Source organism: Cotesia typhae, unplaced genomic scaffold, assembly GCF_013202065.1.
Source record: "Cotesia typhae breed Kobodo isofemale line unplaced genomic scaffold, CoteBio_Ctyphae contig_22, whole genome shotgun sequence".
NCBI lineage: Eukaryota > Metazoa > Arthropoda > Insecta > Hymenoptera > Braconidae > Cotesia > Cotesia typhae.
The window spans coordinates 1,162,412-1,181,811 of NW_027423728.1; the positions used below are offsets into that span (position 1 = coordinate 1,162,412).

Here is a 19,400-nt window from a genome sequence, read left to right on the forward strand (position 1 = left end):
TACATAACAACAATAATAATTTAACAATTAATATTAATAAATTTATAGCATGAATAAATAATATTTATTAATTTATAATAATAATATTCTGCAAATTTTCTGTATGAAATCAGAAAGAGCTCTCAATTCTGACTACTATAAGTACTCTTTTATTTGAAGTCGTAAAGAGCTCTTAATTCGGATTTCTGCAAGACATCTTATTTTTGAACTCAAAAAGACTTCCTAATTCTAACTTCTGTAAGCACTCTTTTTTTTTGAACTCAGAAAAAAGATCTCTTTGAGAATATTTGTGGAAGTCTTATATTACTCTTAAAGTGGTGCATTCGACGTCCTCAAGACGTCTTAGAGACACCATTCCGTTAAAAATTACGACGTCCAAATCTTAAATAGGAGTTCATCAAGAACCTCTAAAGACATCATATTGTTTACTGGGATGTAGTAAAGTCATGGACGAAAGAGATAATATTTTGCAATTTATTTCTAAGTAGCTCAATGTATGAACTATTTTTTGTTATTTAATGAGTTTCAATCAATTCTAGCTATTGACCATTCAAAAACCTAATAAAAATAATTATTGAATGTTTTCAGGAATACCATCCTCGAGATAATTACACAGAATTCCTGGAACTGGTATATATTTTTTTAAATGACACGCAAACTTATACTATCACAGTTAAAGTTCCTGAAGCAGCTTATCATGCGAGATAGATTTCCAAGACCATCTATTGCCTGAAAATGTACATGTTTCAAAAATAATTCATGTTAGCCGTCAGAAAGATTTACTTGGATTAGGTAATGTTTGTGGTTTTATAAGTCTCATTTATGTGAAAGCATGGTTGAAGCTTCTTGTCCGATAAAAGCTCCAGTTCAAGACTTAAATTTTTAACTTCCCGCTTAGAAAATTGAAAATTTTCGAAAATCGGGAAGTTATTGGTTTCACCCCGTTTTTCGAAAATCGAGTTCTCATCAGATCTTGACATTTTGAGGTCCTAGGAAGCTTCCCTGACTATTCCCGCGATGATGTCCGCATGTCTGTGCGTGTGTGTGCGCGCGCGCGCGCGTGTGTGTGTGTGTGTGTGCATGTGTGTGTGCGTGTGTGTGTGTAACCCTTCTATAACTTTTGAACAGCTTGACCGATTTCATCGCGGTTGATGCCATTCAGAAGGGCTTGACCAAACTTAGATTTCCTTAAATTTGAACCGATTCGGACCAGTAGATTTTGAGAAATTGTTCAAAAAACTACAAAAAAAAATTTTTTGAAACGTGGTTTTTTTGGAATAACTTTCAAACGGCAGTACTGATCAATTCCAAAAACTAATCAGCTCTTAACATCAAAAAACCACGTCGATTGCCGGCAGTCCGGTCAAAATTGGTTGATTCGTTCGTGAGTTATCATAAACGAAAGAAAACCGAAAAAAGTGTTTTTTCGGGGTTACTCTGAAATTTTCGGTTCGATCAATTGAAACCTGCAAATAACTTATGAGAATGATGAAACTGCATCGAATGCCGCCAACCTCGTGGAAATCGGTTGATCCATTCAAAAGTTATCACGATTTGAAAATTCCAAAAATATTAATTTAATAAACTCCGATCAAATTTTTGAGCTCGGAGAGCTTAAAACTACACGAAAATTAGATTTTTGAGCTCGAAGAGCTCAAAAACATAATAAGTGCAATATCGAGCGCTTAATTACGAAAGTAGCGGGAAGTTGCAGGGATGGCCGTCAGGGTCAACCGTTTTTCTAATTTTTTTCAAATTTAATCAACTACAAAAATATCAATGAAAAGATTTCAAATGCTCCTGTCTTAACATTTTCAGGACATTTATGGTACCTAATAGAAAGACTTGCAGCAATGTCATTTTTTGATTCTAGTATAAGCTTGGAAATAAAAAAGAAAATGATTGATATTACGAAAAAAGACTTGAATAAAATTGATGAAAACAAAATTACATTAACAAAAACACAACTTTACACGGATTTTTCAGAAGATATTAGTGATATTTTCTCAAAAAGATCGTTAAAATTTTTTTAAAATGCTGGTGTTATCACCGGATTATTTAAATACTGAGCCGGAACATTGGGCTGAAGATTATTCATACAAATCGTGTTTCGAATTTGTTGAAAACATCAACTGCGCTAATGATATTGCTGAACGAGCTATTGCGTTAATACAAAAATACAACCAAACTCTAACAAAAAATGAAAAACAAAAACAATTCATCTGGCAAGTAGTATAATTACATCGCTAGCAATATGCCAATTGTAACAAATTAAATTTTATTAAGAACTAATAAGATTGCATAAATGATTTCAAATGAAATGAAGAATTGATTGATAAAAATAAGAACTTTTTTTTCTTGACAATCTTAGATTACAAACAACATTTTTTGACTATTTTATTTTGTTTAGATCTAGGTTTTTTCTTGTTAAATATGAACATTTTTATTTTTTTTATATTTTAAAGCTTTTCAATATAAGAATTTTTGAGTAGAAAAAAATCACACTCAGATAGATTTTTTAGAAAATTCTATGCTCTACCAAAATCCTTGATGTAAAAAATTTTATCCTAATTGATTCAAAAATTATGGTACTTTCAGTGAAAAATGATTTTTCTACGTGTTATTTAAATGGAAGACTTTGAATGCTTACCGACCTCGTTTAAAATTAAGCTGAAAATTTTTTCTTGCAAGGACATTTTTTTTTTGGTATATATGGTCATTTTACCACATAAATTCGATAGATTAGTTTTTTACTCACTCTAATGTATAGTTATATATGTTTATACGGGGTGTCCCGTAAGTCGCGGACAATTTTGTAGAGTTAGATGGAAAAACAATTCTGAATCGAAAAGTCTTTTACGATTTTTCGATTGAAGGCAAAGATAATTTACTATGAATTAATTGTAGTGACTAATCAGGTGTTCGCTACAACGACAGAACAGTAAGAGCGAAAAAGTAGGCTAGCGCGAGAGCCAGTGTCAAAAATATGAGTCGCTCTCGCAACGTCTACAGCCCATCAAGTCCATAAGAATAGGACTGAGCTGGGCAAAAAATAGAAAATAACAAATAACACTCCGTACTTCCCAAATTTAATTTTGAGACAGAAAAATTTTAAATCTTAAATTTTAATAAAAAGTGACCGTGAAAAAGAGTTTTTAAGAGATTAAAAATTGTACTTACGGTCTTAATCAAAATTTAAAAGCTAACATTAATACCTTTTTTAATAGAAAGCCTCTGAAATTCAAAAATTTTTAATTTTTGTAAATCCAACCCTTGGACACGGACTTAATCGCAAAACCTCAAAGAAATTCTTTATTTTTTTCGATAAAAAAATCTCAATCTCAGTGTCTGTGGGAAATTGAGAAAAAATATTTATTTATTTATTTATTAAATAACGCCAAGGCCGTTGCCAAATGGCAAGGTATACAAAATAATTTCCGCAATAGCAGATACGATAATATAAGAATTAGAATAGAGGGTGTCCCAGAAGTCACGCACTTCCTTTTAAGGATCGAAAGAGAATATTATTCTGAGACGAAAAGTCCTCAGCCATTTTTAAATCGGACGCATAGATGATTAATTATTAATTAATGAAAGTGACTAATCAGAAGCGCGCTACAAAAGAATAAAAATTGAGTGAGAAGGCAGTGGGTAAGGCGAGAGTGAGACGCTAGAGATGCTGCTGGCTTCGCACGCAGTAGACCGAGAGTGGGGATGGATCGACCGTAGACGGCACACGTACGTGATGCTAGATGAATGTGTGAGACTGTAAACTAGTGTAGGCAAGCGTTAGTGTGTCAGTACCAATGCAAGTATGAATGTAAGTAAAGATGTTTTTATTAATTTGTTACAGGCACAAAATTTCGTCAAATAAAACGGCGAAAAGAGTAGATATTGTTGAGAATTATTAGAGAGATTTTTATAAAAAAAAATCAATAAGAAGGCTCAGGCAGAGTTACAGGACCGCAGTTCCAGAAATTTTTTTTTTTTTAATTATCAGAGTAATTATTTATTAAAAAATCAGTAGCGAGGATCACTAAGAGGATCTGAACGTCTGTAGCTGATTTTTTATTTTTAATTGGAATAATGAAAATAAGTATTACTAAAAAAATCAGTTGTAAAGGACAGTAAAAAGCTCTGGGGGGCTGTGACTGGAGTTTATATTTTTTTTCGATTACTATTTTAGAGTAATTATTTATTAAAAAATCAGTGGCAGGCATCAGTAAGAAGAGGCCCTGGGCGGCTGTGACTGAATTTTTATTTTTCATTAGAACAAAAAAAATAATTTCTAATAAAAAAATCCGTAGTGTTGCGGAATCATTCAAACCTTCCCGCAACAAACTGGTAGCACCGAGGCGCCGCTACACAAGCGCCCTCGGGTGTCCTACCTCAACTCAACTGGCTCACCGGCAAGCAGCCATACTCCTCATAACACTTGCTAATTGTACAGTGTACACACGCATATACCGTGACCGGTGCATTCCTTTGTGTATTAAAAAATCATCAAGCTCATCCACTCAACTTCACTGAAGCCAATTACAGCATCGCTACTCATCTTTATTCACCAGCAATCATTGGCAACTCAGGTACAATTAAGTATTTATTATAAATCATCTGAGATCACTTTATCACAATCTATACTCTCATGCTCCCTCTCTCTCTTACTCATTGTCACATGGCTACCCATGTGTCGCTCTCTCTCATACACATGTACAGCAGTCACCTACACTTTCTACCTTAGCAACGATGCAATATTACAATTGCTGATTGATATTCGTCATCCTGCGGCAAAATAAAATGTCGCATTGCAGATGTTGCTTGGTGGTGACTGGGGGTGACTGCTACCGGCTCTTGGGCCTGTCGGCCATTCTGTGTTCAACAACCTGGGCTCCATCTCGCATCCCGAGACCCACGTAATCAATTAAGCTCATTATTGTTAAGGCTCATTCGCTCACACTGTGAAAGTTAATTATATTGTTAATTGAATAATGATCCAGTGACTCCAAATTATACAGCTCACCCAACTAAACATTACTCATATTTATCGCTCATAATTGCTAGTGTTAATTATATTGTAAACTAATTAACAGTTCAATTGAAGATCAAATCTCTACAACTCATGCTCAGTCTAATTAATATGCATTAATTAATACAACTCAATTAAACTCAACAACGCGTACTTATGAATTAATGTAATAATTCAAGATCATAATAAGTGTTCAAAGTGCTCAATATTTGTGAACTACTCAAACTCTGTACAACCAAAACTACGCCTGTGATTAATTTTAGAATAAATACTATTATAACCACGAATGTGTCTCCTCCATCTTTTAACACCTAGTCCCGGCAAATAAATATTTAATGTTAAGACAATTATCTTACACGTAGTGAGGGTCAGTTAGAGGCTCTGGACATCTGTAGCTGATTTTCCATTTCGATTTTTCAATATCCACACACTATTTTTATTTATAGAATTAAGCTCATCTCTCATAGCATTTTGCCAAAATTCCCGTTCTTTTGATTTCATAGCATCTTTAAAAGATATTGGATCTTGTTGAATACCCGCTAACATTGCATGATAAATTTTCTCCTGGGTTTCACTCGTCTGACAATCTATTCTCTCACCAAAAACTAAGTTAACATCAATTTTATCGTTTACATCAATTATTTTCGAAAAACTATTATCTTTAATTCAGTTCCCGTTATTAATTTTCGCATCTGTTAAAATATTTTGCTGTTTCTTCGGTCGTCCTCTCTTTCTTTTCGTCCCTCCCTCCGGTTTTAAAAATTGTAACTCATCTTTATTAAATTCAACAAACCACTTCTCTTTATTAACTGATAATTTTTTAACCGGTTAATCTTTCACACCATTTTTATCATACTTATCACCATACACCAGTTTTTCATTAAAACGAGCATCTCTACTTTCATAAAATTTCCCTTCTTCTGGTTTCAAGAACTGATAACCAGTAGGTGTATATCCTACCAAAATTACGCGTCTCCCTTCGAACCTAAACTTAGGACCAGTTTTTCTTTGTACTTTAATATATGCTACGCAACCAAAACGTCTCAATTGATTAATGTCAAAATTGTGATTCAGTGCAAACCTTTGTAAAGGTGTTATCATATCGTTAGACTTGTAAGATGTTCGGTTGTAAGCATATACAGCAGCACTTAAAGCAAGATCCCACATATTTTCAGGTAATTTCACATCATATATGTAGGCTCTCACTTTCTTTTGTAACGTTTGATTGAACCTTTCGGCTACCCTGTTATGTTCAGGTGTATCAGGACTTGCTAATTGTTGTTCTGTTCCTAGAGTTTTTAACACCTCGAGCGTGTATACCCCTGTATACTCAGTACCCTGATCTGTACGTAAATCGCATACTTTCGCGTCTCTACCTAACAAATTTCTTGTACTTGTAACAGTTTTACCTGCTCAGATTGGCCCCTAATCAATTTTATAAATAACTAACTAAACAAAGCTAACAACAATAAAAATTATCAGGGCGCCACCAGGATTTTTAATCACGGTTCCTGGAACCGGTCCAGAGCTGAGAATCTTAACTTAGGGTAGAGAGAGTGGAGGAAGGTGCTGTTGAATAATAAAAATTTAATTAACAATATACCGGTATTTATTAACGATAAAAATTTTACAAACTTAACAAATTTAAGCGCTCACTGACACACTTATAATCTAACGAAGCGGAGAATAGCTGCGAAATAAACGATATTTACAAACGAACCTTCCAATGACGATACGATGACTAGACGGGCTTTTTCGAACGAACGGTCTCCCACACCTGACCTAAAACTAATGGGCTTTTTCTAACGAACGGTCTCCCACACCTGACCTAAAACTAAGCTTAAAATTACAAGTCCACCGGACTACCAAAAAGAACTAACTCTACACACTTTATAACTTAAAATTAAGTCCACCGGACTACCAAACTTAACACTATTAACACTCTCTATCACGCATAACCTGTTCAATTCTTCACACACATAACCCACACTTTGCTTAATTGAATTTTACAATTTTAAATTGAAGCTATCGATTTTAATTTAATTACAATTTTATTAGTTTAAATTATTCAATCATTAGTAAATTAATAAAACGACAATTTTCAACTTACAATCAATTTCCAAATAACTATTACAATTATCTCTCAAACAAAGTTCTCAAATTCCAATTGTTAATTTCAATTCTATTAAAATATTAGACGGATAAAAATTCTTCAGTAACCTATTGTCATAGTCTTTACAATATAACAATAACTATTTAAAACAAAAGGTCTTAATATCCTGAATTAACTTTTGATAATTAAATCAATCACAATATAAATCTTACAATCACTTCAAAATTATTAACACAAGTTTAATTAACTAATTCTCACTAAATTTTTACTGTGACGATTTTTGACTCAATGACTGATTTCTTGGACTTAATGTCCACGCCGATAATTATCAAGTTTCAGTAATTTTAATTTAACTACTTCACGGACTTAATCCCGAAAATTACTAAATTCACACGTGACAAAAAAATAATTTTTTTAATATAACATTATCAATGAATAATTCCCAATATAATCTTCTTAATAATTTTTCCGATCGGTATTGTTTTTCAATAATAAATTCTTACTATAATATTCTTAATAATTAATACTTAATAATTTTCCGATCTATCTTATTTTCAATAATAAATTCTAAATATCATAATCTTAGTAATTAATTTTCAATAAAATAATCTTAATATAAAATATTATCAACAATTTTCTGATCGTTTTATCAATTATAAAAATTCGACACGAGTCGAAATAGTCAAATTTTATTTGCTAGAACATTCGCCAGTCGAGTCTTGCTTGACCTTGGGTACTGGAATTTATGCGACACACAAACTGACGCTTGACGAAAATTCCACGAATAAAATCTATCGATTTTTCTAAATGACAAAAGTTAATCAATTTTACTCAGTTAATTATTGAAAGATTAATTTAATGAATTTTCTTAGATGTTAGTTAATTGATTGAAAACTTTCAGATATTAAAACTTCCCTCGCAAGGTCGATCGAGCGATCCCCGGGTATAAACCCTAATGAAAATCACTCAATCCAAAAACTAGCAAATGTTCTACGATTTATTTATTGAATTAAATTTTCGTCGATTAACGATCCAATTGATAAATAATTAGGAGAAGTAACTGGGCATTGGATAAACCGCGGTCCACTTCCTTCCCACAGAGCAATAATTGACACCTTGACGAACAAAACGATGATCTAACTAACTCGTTGAGGATGAAGTCCTAGTTGTAGTTGGCTTCCTTCGTCTCGTCACTACTCCGGGGATCGGTCCTTCTTGATTTCCGTGGCACTCAGTCTGGCGGTAACACTACTTCTCCCTTTTCCACTGCACGGCTCACCTATTTTAACCCAAACTCACCCCTCCTATTCTCCCTTTAGGGCCGAAGATCGAGACGCGCCAGTGCTATGTCGAATAATTATCGATATTCGGTAACATATCGATTAAGGGGGTATTCTGGTCTAGAAACATGAATTTCAGGTAATTTTTGAAATGTCGTTGTAACAGTTTTACCTGCTCAGGTTGGCCCCTAATAAATTTTTAATTTAACTAAACAAAACTAACAACAATAAAATTTATCAGGGCGCCACCAGGATTATTAATCACGCTTCCTGGAACCGGTCCAGAGCTGAGAAAACTTATCTTAGGGTAGAGAGAGTGGAGGAAGGTGCTGTTAAATAATAAAAATTTAATTAACAATCTGATCAGTTTTATTAACAATAAAAATTTACCAAACTTAACAATTTTTAGCGCTCACACACACACTTATAATCTAACGAAGCGGAGAACAACTGCGAAATAAACGATATTTACAAACGAACCTCCAATTTGACGATACGATAACTAGACGGGCTTTTTCGAACAAACGGTCTCCCACACCTGTCTTAGAACTAATTGGGCTTTTTCGAACAAACGGTCTCCCACACCTGTCTTAGAACTAATTGGGCTTTTTCGAACAAACGGTCTCCCACACCTGTCTTAGAACTAATTGGGCTTTTTCGAACAACCGGTCTCCCACACCTGTCTTAGAACTAATTGGGCTTTTTCGAACAAACGGTCTCCCACACCTGTCTTAGAGCTAAACTTAAAACTATAAGTCCACCGGACTAACAACAAACTAACTCCACACTTAAAATTAAGTCCACCGGACTACCGAACTTAACACTATTAACACTCTCTATCACGCATAACCCGTTCAATTCTTCACACACACAACCCACACTTCGCTTAAATAATTTATTTTTTTATTTTAAAAATGATTTTAAATTAATTACAATTTACTTTTATTTTACTCAATCATTGGCTATCGGTGAAACGAAAATTCCTATATAATGACCAATTTCTTACTAAATTTTTTTTTCGTGTTGACCTTGACTCAATATCACTGATTACTTAGACTTAATATCCACGCTGACAATTATCAAGTGTCATTCATTTTAATTTAATTACTTTACGGACTTAATCCCCAAAATTTACTTAAATTATAGTTGTTAAAATAATTTATAATATAATAATTTCGATAAAAATTTCCTAATATAACCTTCTTAATAATTTTCCTTGATCGGTATTGTTTTTCAATAATAAATTCTTACTATAATATTCTTCACAATTAATACTTTTCTTAATATAAAACATTCTTAGTAATTAATTCTTAATATAAAATATTGTCAACAATTTTCTGATCATTTTATCAATTATAAAAATTCGACACGAGTCGAAATAGTCAAATTTAATTGCTAGAACATTCGCTAGTCAAGTCTTTGCTTGACCTTGGGTATTGGAATTTATGCGACACACAACTGACGCTTGACGAAAATTCCACGAATAAAAATTTGTCTAATTTTCTCAATGACAAGGATCAATCAATTTTACTCAGTTAATTATTGAAAAATTAGTTTAATGAATTTTCTTAGATGTTAGTTAATTGATTGAAAACTTTTAGATATTAAAACTTTCCCCCGCAAGGTCGATTATGTGATCCTCGGGTATAAACCCCCATGAAAATCACTAATCCAAAAACTAGCAAATGTTCTACGATTTAATTATTGAATAAAATTTAAGAAAAGAAGAGGAATGATAGACCGAGTACAAACCGCGGTCTATTTTCCACCCACGGAATGAAATAATGTACCTGGGTAATTGTCTTACTACGTCCACGATGTCTGTCTACCGTAGTGAGTCCTCCAGGTACCGATTGTTAGATTCTTTTTCACTCCGGGGAATTGTCCTCACTCTAAGTTCAGTTTTTCCTGTAACAGAACTAACGTTAGAAACCTAGTCTAAAAGATTGGAAAGACAATCTTAAAAAATCATCGCAGCGTTCCGAAAATTCACGTGCGAAAAAATAATTACCTGCTGCTTTGTTGAGTAATGACCGGTGCGGCTGACTATCAAACCTCTTCTGATTTTGTCACTCTCCGACTCCCGAGCACTTACCCAATCCACCCCCCCCTTCTCTTAATTACTAAACGGAAAACCCCGAAGATCGGGGCGCGCCAGTGCTGAGTCGACTAATTATCGATCTCTGGCGACTTATCGATTTAGGGTAATTTACCCCGTTACATCGTAAAAAAAAGACAATAAATATTATCACTATACATTTTTTTATTAGTTGCTTGTTAACATTAGAAGAATACAAAAAAAAATTAAAAACTAAAAAAAGTACAAAATTTTTAAAATTATAAGCTGACGGAGTGGGGGCTCATTAAAAATTTCCACGTGACTATGACCATGATTTTAACCCTCCTAGTAATCTGAAACTAAAAAAAAAAAAAGATTATTAATCAAGAATAATGTCGCAATGGTCGGAAGTAGGGAAAAGTTTGAAAAAAAATTTTTCACAAAATGGCGACTGTTTAAAAAAAAATTTTCTTTTTCACCGTCTTTTTCTGACGGTTTTGAATTTTTTAAAAATAGTTAAATTAAAAATTTGGGGATAGGGCTAGTTCCAACCATAGACAAGCCAATAAAGAAGACTCTATAAAAATTCCAAGTAAATCGGTCCAGTAGAACCTGAAAAATCGTGGTCATCGTTTCGAAAAAGACAGTTTTGAGAAAAACGCGTTTAAAGTTTCGCGTAAAGTTTTTTCTAGTCTAAGTCATATAATGATATTTTAAACTTACATTGATTTCATCTGCCATTCGTGCCTCATACATTGGACCTTCCTCGACTTCAAAGAAACTATTTTCTGCATTTCTTTCTTCATATCGAGCAGTTCTGGCCTCCTTTGAAGCGATGGATGCTCTTGTTTCGGAGCGGTCAATCCGGGCGTTGTTTGCCAGCAAATGAATGAGCTTCTGGTCCAATTTTTATTCCCATCCAATACACAGTAGCCGTAATTATTTTCAATGATCACCTCTTCATCATTAGATTTTTTTAGTTTTGCTGCTGATGCACTTGTAAAATTGGTGTCTTCTTGTGCCGTGTATCGATTACCGTGAAATTGCCTTTTCTTCTGACGATGTGGACGCGTACGCCTTTCCGCGGAAGATTTTCTATCCATTTTATTTTTAAACAATATTTTTAACTGTTATTATTTAACTCACAGCACATACGTCCACGTGGTTCAGAGGTTAGAATTCAACTGTAAGCAGCTGGATGCAAGTGAATACTAAATGTATCAGATACGGGTCACCTCAGGTTCTCATATAACTATATATGTGTATAACTATATATATATATATATATATATATATATATATATATATATATATATATATATATATATATATATATATATATACAGGGTGTCTCTGAAGTGGCGGGAGTAATTGTTGGGGTCGATAGAGAAAAAAATACTGAATCGAAAGTTCCTGAGCCAAAAATTTTTTTGGGCCATAGAATTTGAGTTATGAATTAAAAACGATAGCCAATCAGAAGCGCGCTATTCGAGAAATGAAAATGAGCGGGGAAGTAGAGGAGACGCGAGAGTGAGATGCTGCAATAGCAGCTTACTCGCTCACACAAAGCCGAGCATGAGAGGGGATTGTGACGCTATGAGCCGAGTACGTAAGTGTGAATGAGTGGATGTATGAGGTCGCAAGCGGACGGCTTAATGTATGAGTGTGTGTCCGTGTATCGCAGCATTATTGGAGGCGTTGTAACGCTGAATTAAAGCTAACCGGGTACTCTAAGACAGAGGAAAAATTTTAATTTTTATTTTTATTCGAAAAAATTTAATAAAAAAATAAAAAGGCCCAAGATTTAACCAGACCCACAGAAACGGAGAGTAAATTTTTAATTCTCATTTATTTTGCTGGGGATTATTTTCAAATACAAAAAAAAAAAAGGCTAAGATTCAACTGGAATCCAAAAGAGATGGATGAAAAAATTTTATTTTTTATTTTTAATCAGCAAAATTATTTTTCTTTAAAAAAGAGCCCAATCTCGACTGGAGCAAGAAAAAATGATTGAAAAATTTTATTATTAATTTTCAATCAACAAAATTATTTTAAAAAATAAATGGGCCCAAGTCTCAACCGGACCCAAACAAACGGATAAAAATTTTTATTACTTACTTAATTTGCTGGAAATTATCTTTAAAAACGAAAAAATGCCCAAGACTCGATCGGATCCAAAAAAATAACAGTACAAAAATTTTTTCCTTATTTTCAATCAGCAAAATTGTTTCTTTTAAAAAAGGCCCAATCTCGACTGGAGCAAAAAAATGATTAAAAAATTTTATTATTAATTTTCAATCAACAAAATTATTTAAAAAAAAAAATAGTCCGCAGACTCAACCGGACCCAAACAAACAGATAGATAGTTTTAATTACTTATTTATTTTGATGGGAATTATTTTAAAAAACGAAGAAAATCGCCCAAGACTCGACCGGACCCAAAAAAAAAAAATAAATTGAAAAATTTTGTTTTCATTTTCAATCAGCCAAATTAATTTCTTTTCGAAACAAGGCCCAATCTCAAACAGACTAAGAGAAACTAATTAAAAAATTTTATTTTTTATTATTAATCAAATATTATTTAAAAAAAGAAAATAAGCCACAGACTTAACCGGACTTAAACAAACGGATAGAAAATTTTTATTACTTACTTAATTTGCTGGAAATTATCTTTAAAAACGAAAAAATGCCCAAGACTCCATCAGACCGAAAGGGAGATGAATAAAAAAATTTTACTATTCATTTTTAATCATCATAATTAACTTTTTTATAATAAAAGGCTCAATTTCGACCGGACCCAGAAAAAATGATCCAAAAATTTTATTTTTATTGTTGATCATCAAAACTAATTAAAAAAACAAATGAGGCCCTAGACTCAACTGGACCCAAACAAACGGATAAATAATTTTTATTACTTATTTATTTTGCAGGAAATTATTTTTGAAAACGATAAAAATGCCCTAGACTCGACCAGACCCGAAATAAAATAAATTGAAAATCTTTGTTTTTCTATTTTTAATCAGCAAAATTATTTTCCTTTGAAAAAGGGCCTGATCTCGACTGGAGCAAGAAAAAATAATTGAAAAGTTTTATAATGAATTTTTAATCAACAAAATTTTTTAAAAAAGAAAATAGGCCCCAGACTTAACTGGACCCAAACAAACGGAAAGAAAACTTTTATTCCTGTTTTTTTGTTGGGAATTATTTTTCGAAACAAAAAAATTGCCCAAGACTCGACCGGACCCGAAAAAGATAAATCGAAAAATTTTATTTCTAAATATTAATTAACTAAATTATTAAGAAAAAAAAAAATAGACCCAAGACGCAGCAGGACCCAAATAAACGGATAGAAATTTTTATTACTTGATCACCAAGATTAATTTTCCTTGAAAAGAAAGGCCCAATCTCAAACAGACTTCGAATAACTGATTGAAAAATTTTATTATCAATTATTAATTAACAACATTATTCTTAAAAAAATTAATAGGCCCCAGACTCAATCGGACCCAAACAAACGGATCGAAAACTTTTATTTCCCATTCATTTTGCTAGGAATTATTTTTAAAAACGAAAAAAATGCCCAAGACTCGACCAGAGCCAAGAATAGAAGAATGCAAAAAAATTTATTTTCTCTTTTCAATAACAAACAAAAATTTATTGAACAAAAATCAGCCTAATCTTGACAAGACGATAAAAACTGATTGAAAAAATTTATTATCAATTATTAATTGACAAAATTATTTCAAAAAAGAAAATAGACCCCAGACTCAACCGGACCAAAACGAACAGATAGAAAATTTTTATTACTTATTTCTTATGCTCGGAATAATTTTTGAAAACAGAAGGAATTGCCCAAGACTCAACCGGACCCAACCAAACGGATGGAAAACTTTCATTTCTCATTTATTTTGCTGGGAATTATTCTGTAAAATAATTTTTCAATTAATCGTCAGGTAAAATGTCAAAAAATAAATTAAAACAAACATTGAACTCAAGTCCCAATAATTTTGATATTTTAATTAAAATTATTTTTTAATTAATTGACAGGTAAAATGTCAAATAAGGAATTGAAAAAAAAATCGCTCTCGAGTCCTGATAATTTTGATATTTTTATTAAAATTATTTATCAGTTAATTAACAGGTAAAATGTCAACTAATAAATTAAAAAAAAATTGAACTCAAGTCCGAATAATTTTGATATTTTAATTGAAATTATTTATCAGTTAATTGACAGGTAAAATGTAAAAAAATATACTAAAAAAAAAATCGCTCTCGAGTCCTGATAATTTTGATATTATTATTAAAATTATTAATCACTTAATCAACAAGCGAAATGTCAAATGATAAATTAAAAAAAAAAATTGAACTCAAGTCCGAATAATTTTGATATTTTTAATAGAATTATCTATCAGTGAATTAACAGGTAGAATGTCAAATTATAAATTAAGAAAAAATTGAACTCAAGTCCGAATAATTTTGATATTTTTATTAGAATTATCTATCAGTGAATTAACAGGTAGAGTGTCAAATTATAAATTAAGAAAAAAATTGAACTCAAGTCCGAATAATTTTGATATTTTTATTAGAATTATCTATCGGTGAATTAACAGGTAGAATGTCAAATTATAAATTAAGAAAAAAATTGAACTCAAGTCCGAACAATTTTGATATTTTTATAAAAATTATTTTTTAATTAATTGACAGGTAAATAAATAATAAATTAAAAAAAAATTGAACTCAGGTCCTGATAATTTTGATATTTTAATTAAAGTTGTTTATCAATCAATTGACTGTTAAAATCCTGAATAATAAATTAAAAATAAATCGCACTCATGTTCTCATAATTTTGATCTTATAATTGAAATAAATTTCTAATGAATTGACGGGTAAAATCCCAAGTATCAAATTAAGTAGTAATCGCACCCAAGCCCTGATAATTTTGATATTTTAATTTAAATTATTTATCACTTAATTGATAGGTAAAATGTCAAATGATAAATTAACAAAACATTGAATTCAAGTCCTTATAATTTTGATATTTCAATTTAAATATTCTTTTTATTCACTGACAGGTAAAATGTCGAAGAAAATATGAAAAAGAAATGGCATTCACGTTTTAGTAATTTTGATATTTTAGTTTCCCTTTTTCTTAGCAAAGAAATCATTTCAAAAAAATCTACAGGTGTTTCGGCAGTTCAAGGATAACTTTACTTTAATGTTATTAGTTTGCATTCACATCATTACACTTTACTCCTTTTATTAAGCAATTAAGATTCCAGTTGAATCTTAGCCTTTTTTTTTTTTTTTTGTATTTGAAAATAATCCCCAGCAAAATAAATGAGAATTAAAAATTTACTCTCCGTTTCTGTGGGTCTGGTTAAATCTTGGGCCTTTTTATTTTTTTATTAAATTTTTTCGAATAAAAATAAAAATTAAAATTTTTCCTCTGTCTTAGAGTACCCGGTTAGCTTTAATTCAGCGTTACAACGCCTCCAATAATGCTGCGATACACGGACACACACTCATACATTAAGCCGTCCGCTTGCGACCTCATACATCCACTCATTCACACTTACGTACTCGGCTCATAGCGTCACAATCCCCTCTCATGCTCGGCTTTGTGTGAGCGAGTAAGCTGCTATTGCAGCATCTCACTCTCGCGTCTCCTCTACTTCCCCGCTCATTTTCATTTCTCGAATAGCGCGCTTCTGATTGGCTGTCGTTTTTAATTCATAACTCAAATTCTATGGCCCAAAAAAATTTTTGGCTCAGGAACTTTCGATTCAGTATTTTTTTCTCTATCGACCCCAACAATTACTCCCGCCACTTCAGAGACACCCTGTATATATATATATATATATATATATATATATATATATATATATATATATATATATATATATATATATACATTAGGTGGTCCTTATGTTGGGTTTTTGAAATTTTTTTCACGATAGTTCATAATCGGTTCAAAATCTATAAAAAAAAATCATGCCAAGTTATAGCTCTTAATTTTAATATTAACCCGCGCCCCCGACGGTCAAAGTTTTAAAGGAAAATAACATGGGAAAAGTTATATTTTTACTTTGGAATTTTTTACGTCATAAACTAACCAACAAATCACATCAAAAATATTTTTTCTAATGCAAAATTTAACGGTCTACAAAAAGGTCTCTTATCATTTTTTGATAATTCTAACGGTTTTGAAGTTATTCGAGGTCTAAATTGAAACTATAATCTTTTTCATAGTTTTTTCTGGTCATTTAATAATTCAACAATCATAGACGGTTTATTATTCATATTAGATTACTTTTTTTACTTATGCATATAATTTTGAACTATAATTTACGTGAAAAGTATTAATCAATTAAAGAAGTCTATTATTAATATTTTAATGAATCGAAAATGTACAAACATTACCATTTTTATTTTTAATTACAGATACTTTCATGAAATTTTTACATTAGTTTTTTTAAGTGCCTCAGGAAACATTTGACGATGAACTTTAACCAATTGTAACACGTGTTGCATTTGTTTTTCATCCTTAGTATAACGATTACAAAAATCTTGCACTAGTTTAACTCCTCTTTCAGCACAGTCATTCACAACCGATAGTTTTTTAGCGAATCGTAATGCAGTTTTATAGTGTTCATTATGAGCCCATTCAGAAGGATGAATCTTTAAAAATTCTGTTTGTAACTCGAATCTATTGAAAAAATTGATCGATTCTGCAGTTACGAAAAAGTCAATATCATTATATAATAATTCAGTTATGCTCTTAGTTTGAAAGCGTTTAACACTACATTTTTCACTAGTATAATCCAAGTCTTCTTCCGGAATATCATCAATCACAATTGTTTCTTCTTCTTTACGCAGCTTAGCGACAATTTTTAATTTTGTTTCTTGTGAAACTTCCTCATCAAAAATAGCCATGATTGCTAATTCTGGTGATAAATACCACAAGTGATTCATAAATCTACTAATTGCCACAGTAGCAAGATTACTGTTGATTGCCTTAAAGTTGTTGCGTTCTTTTATAAACTGTAAATCATGGTACGGAGCTTTGACACTATTTGACGACGAAAACCAAGCTTTAACATAAACCATTGTCACAAAAACACATATTTGCCGTAGTTTATTATCTCCACCTTTTTTCAATGACAATTGCTCCCGAAGCATGTACATTTTCATTATGTAAATAGCTTTTGCCATCCATCGTGCATGGTGACAAGCTCATGGCTTACGAAAACTAAATTTTTCGGGGATGACACCGATAAAAACTAAAGTAAGCTCTAATAACTCTTCGTAATCATCACGAGGAAGTTGTGATGCAAGAGTTTCAGTCGCAAAAGTTCTAATAGATTCAGTTTTTTCCTTTGTCAAGATATTATCATTTTTCGGATCATCTAAACCTGTTTTGTAACTGAGTTTATTTAAATCTCCCCATTGCTTTTGGAATCGGATAAAAAGTGGAACATTAGGACCAACAGTATTTGGAAAAACAGCTTCGAAGACATATCTTAGGACTATTTCAAATATATGATGCCTACATGGAAGATACAACAAATCTCTTTCTAACAATTTTTCCAGTAATGCAGCAGCACCATTACGAAAGCCTAAATTTGAAGGAGTAGTGTCACAGCATATTGCTTTTACAGATATGTCGAATCCCCAGTCACATAATGTCTTATGAACTACAGAAGCTTGTGCCATTCCAGTTCCATCTTCACTCGTTGGTACACCTAACATAATTTCTTTACTTTCTGAAGTAATTATTACAGGCAATCGATGAACAGTTTCTGTATTTAACAAATTAGGTAATAATTTTCCATCCCAATGTACAACAATAGATGATAACTTTAAGTCTTGGAAATGTTTTTTTATTTCTATTGATTTTGACTCTCGCATAGTAAGCCGACATCGGCGAATAGATGATCGATTGACAATAATGGAATTAATATCCACTTCTAATAATTTTAAATCGATAAGCGACTGACAAATAGCTGTAGTTATAAACACAGCATCTCTGTCGCTTACTTTACAACGGTCAAAAGTAGCTACAACTCTTTCGTTGAGAATATTGTGAGTTCCTCTCATATTTCTTGATTTAAATTAGCCGGCAGTAGTTGGAATGTATACTTCTCCACTAGAGACTGATTGAGCACTTCCTTGGCTTGATAAGAGTTCAACGTTTTTGTCTACAAAAAAGGATAATGATAAGACAAGAAATATCTTCACTATAAAATAATAAAATATCAATGAGTAAGTTGATTATTATAATTTACCAAATAATGATTTTTCTTTTTCACTTTCCAATTTAGGTTTTTCGAAATCCAATTGTTTCTCTAATTTTTTAACACCAATTTCATCGTCATCGCATTTCGTCTTAATATTTGCAATAAAACCAATTCGTTCATCTGATCTCTGATTATTCAAGAATTCTTTGGAATTTTCATCAACCATTTCAAATACATTTGACGGTGCGATGTCAAATAATTTTTTTAATGAACAGGAAAATTCATTTTGTTTTTTCACAGCAACTTCACTCCGATTTCTATGTTTAAGAAGTATGCGTCACTCATCATACAGTTTTTTCAACTTATCTCGACATCTTTGCACATCTTGAACGGGAATTCGAGCTTTCTTCCAAAACACAATAATTTCATCAATCACTGCAGCAACACTATCTGTGATAGTATTATTTAAAATACGTGTATAAAAAAATAACACTTTTAAAGCTTGCAATTTCGATGGTAATTTGTTACCTACGATTTGAACGTCAACATCACCAATCAAAAAAATGTTTTGACGTAAACGTGATTCCATATTTAACTGATTACTTAAATATCGGATAAATGAACTCAAAAAATTTATTTATATATCAAAAAGGCATCAGTACTACTATTTGAACGATTTTGATCA

General features: G+C 31.8%; 1 protein-coding gene across 1 annotated transcript in view; it reads right to left on the reverse strand.

The window, feature by feature from the left end:
* LOC141524586 (uncharacterized) overlaps window positions 1-19,400 on the reverse strand; it is a 58,248-nt gene that overhangs the window by 2,508 nt on the left and 36,340 nt on the right. The gene's annotated exons all lie outside the window — the stretch shown is intronic.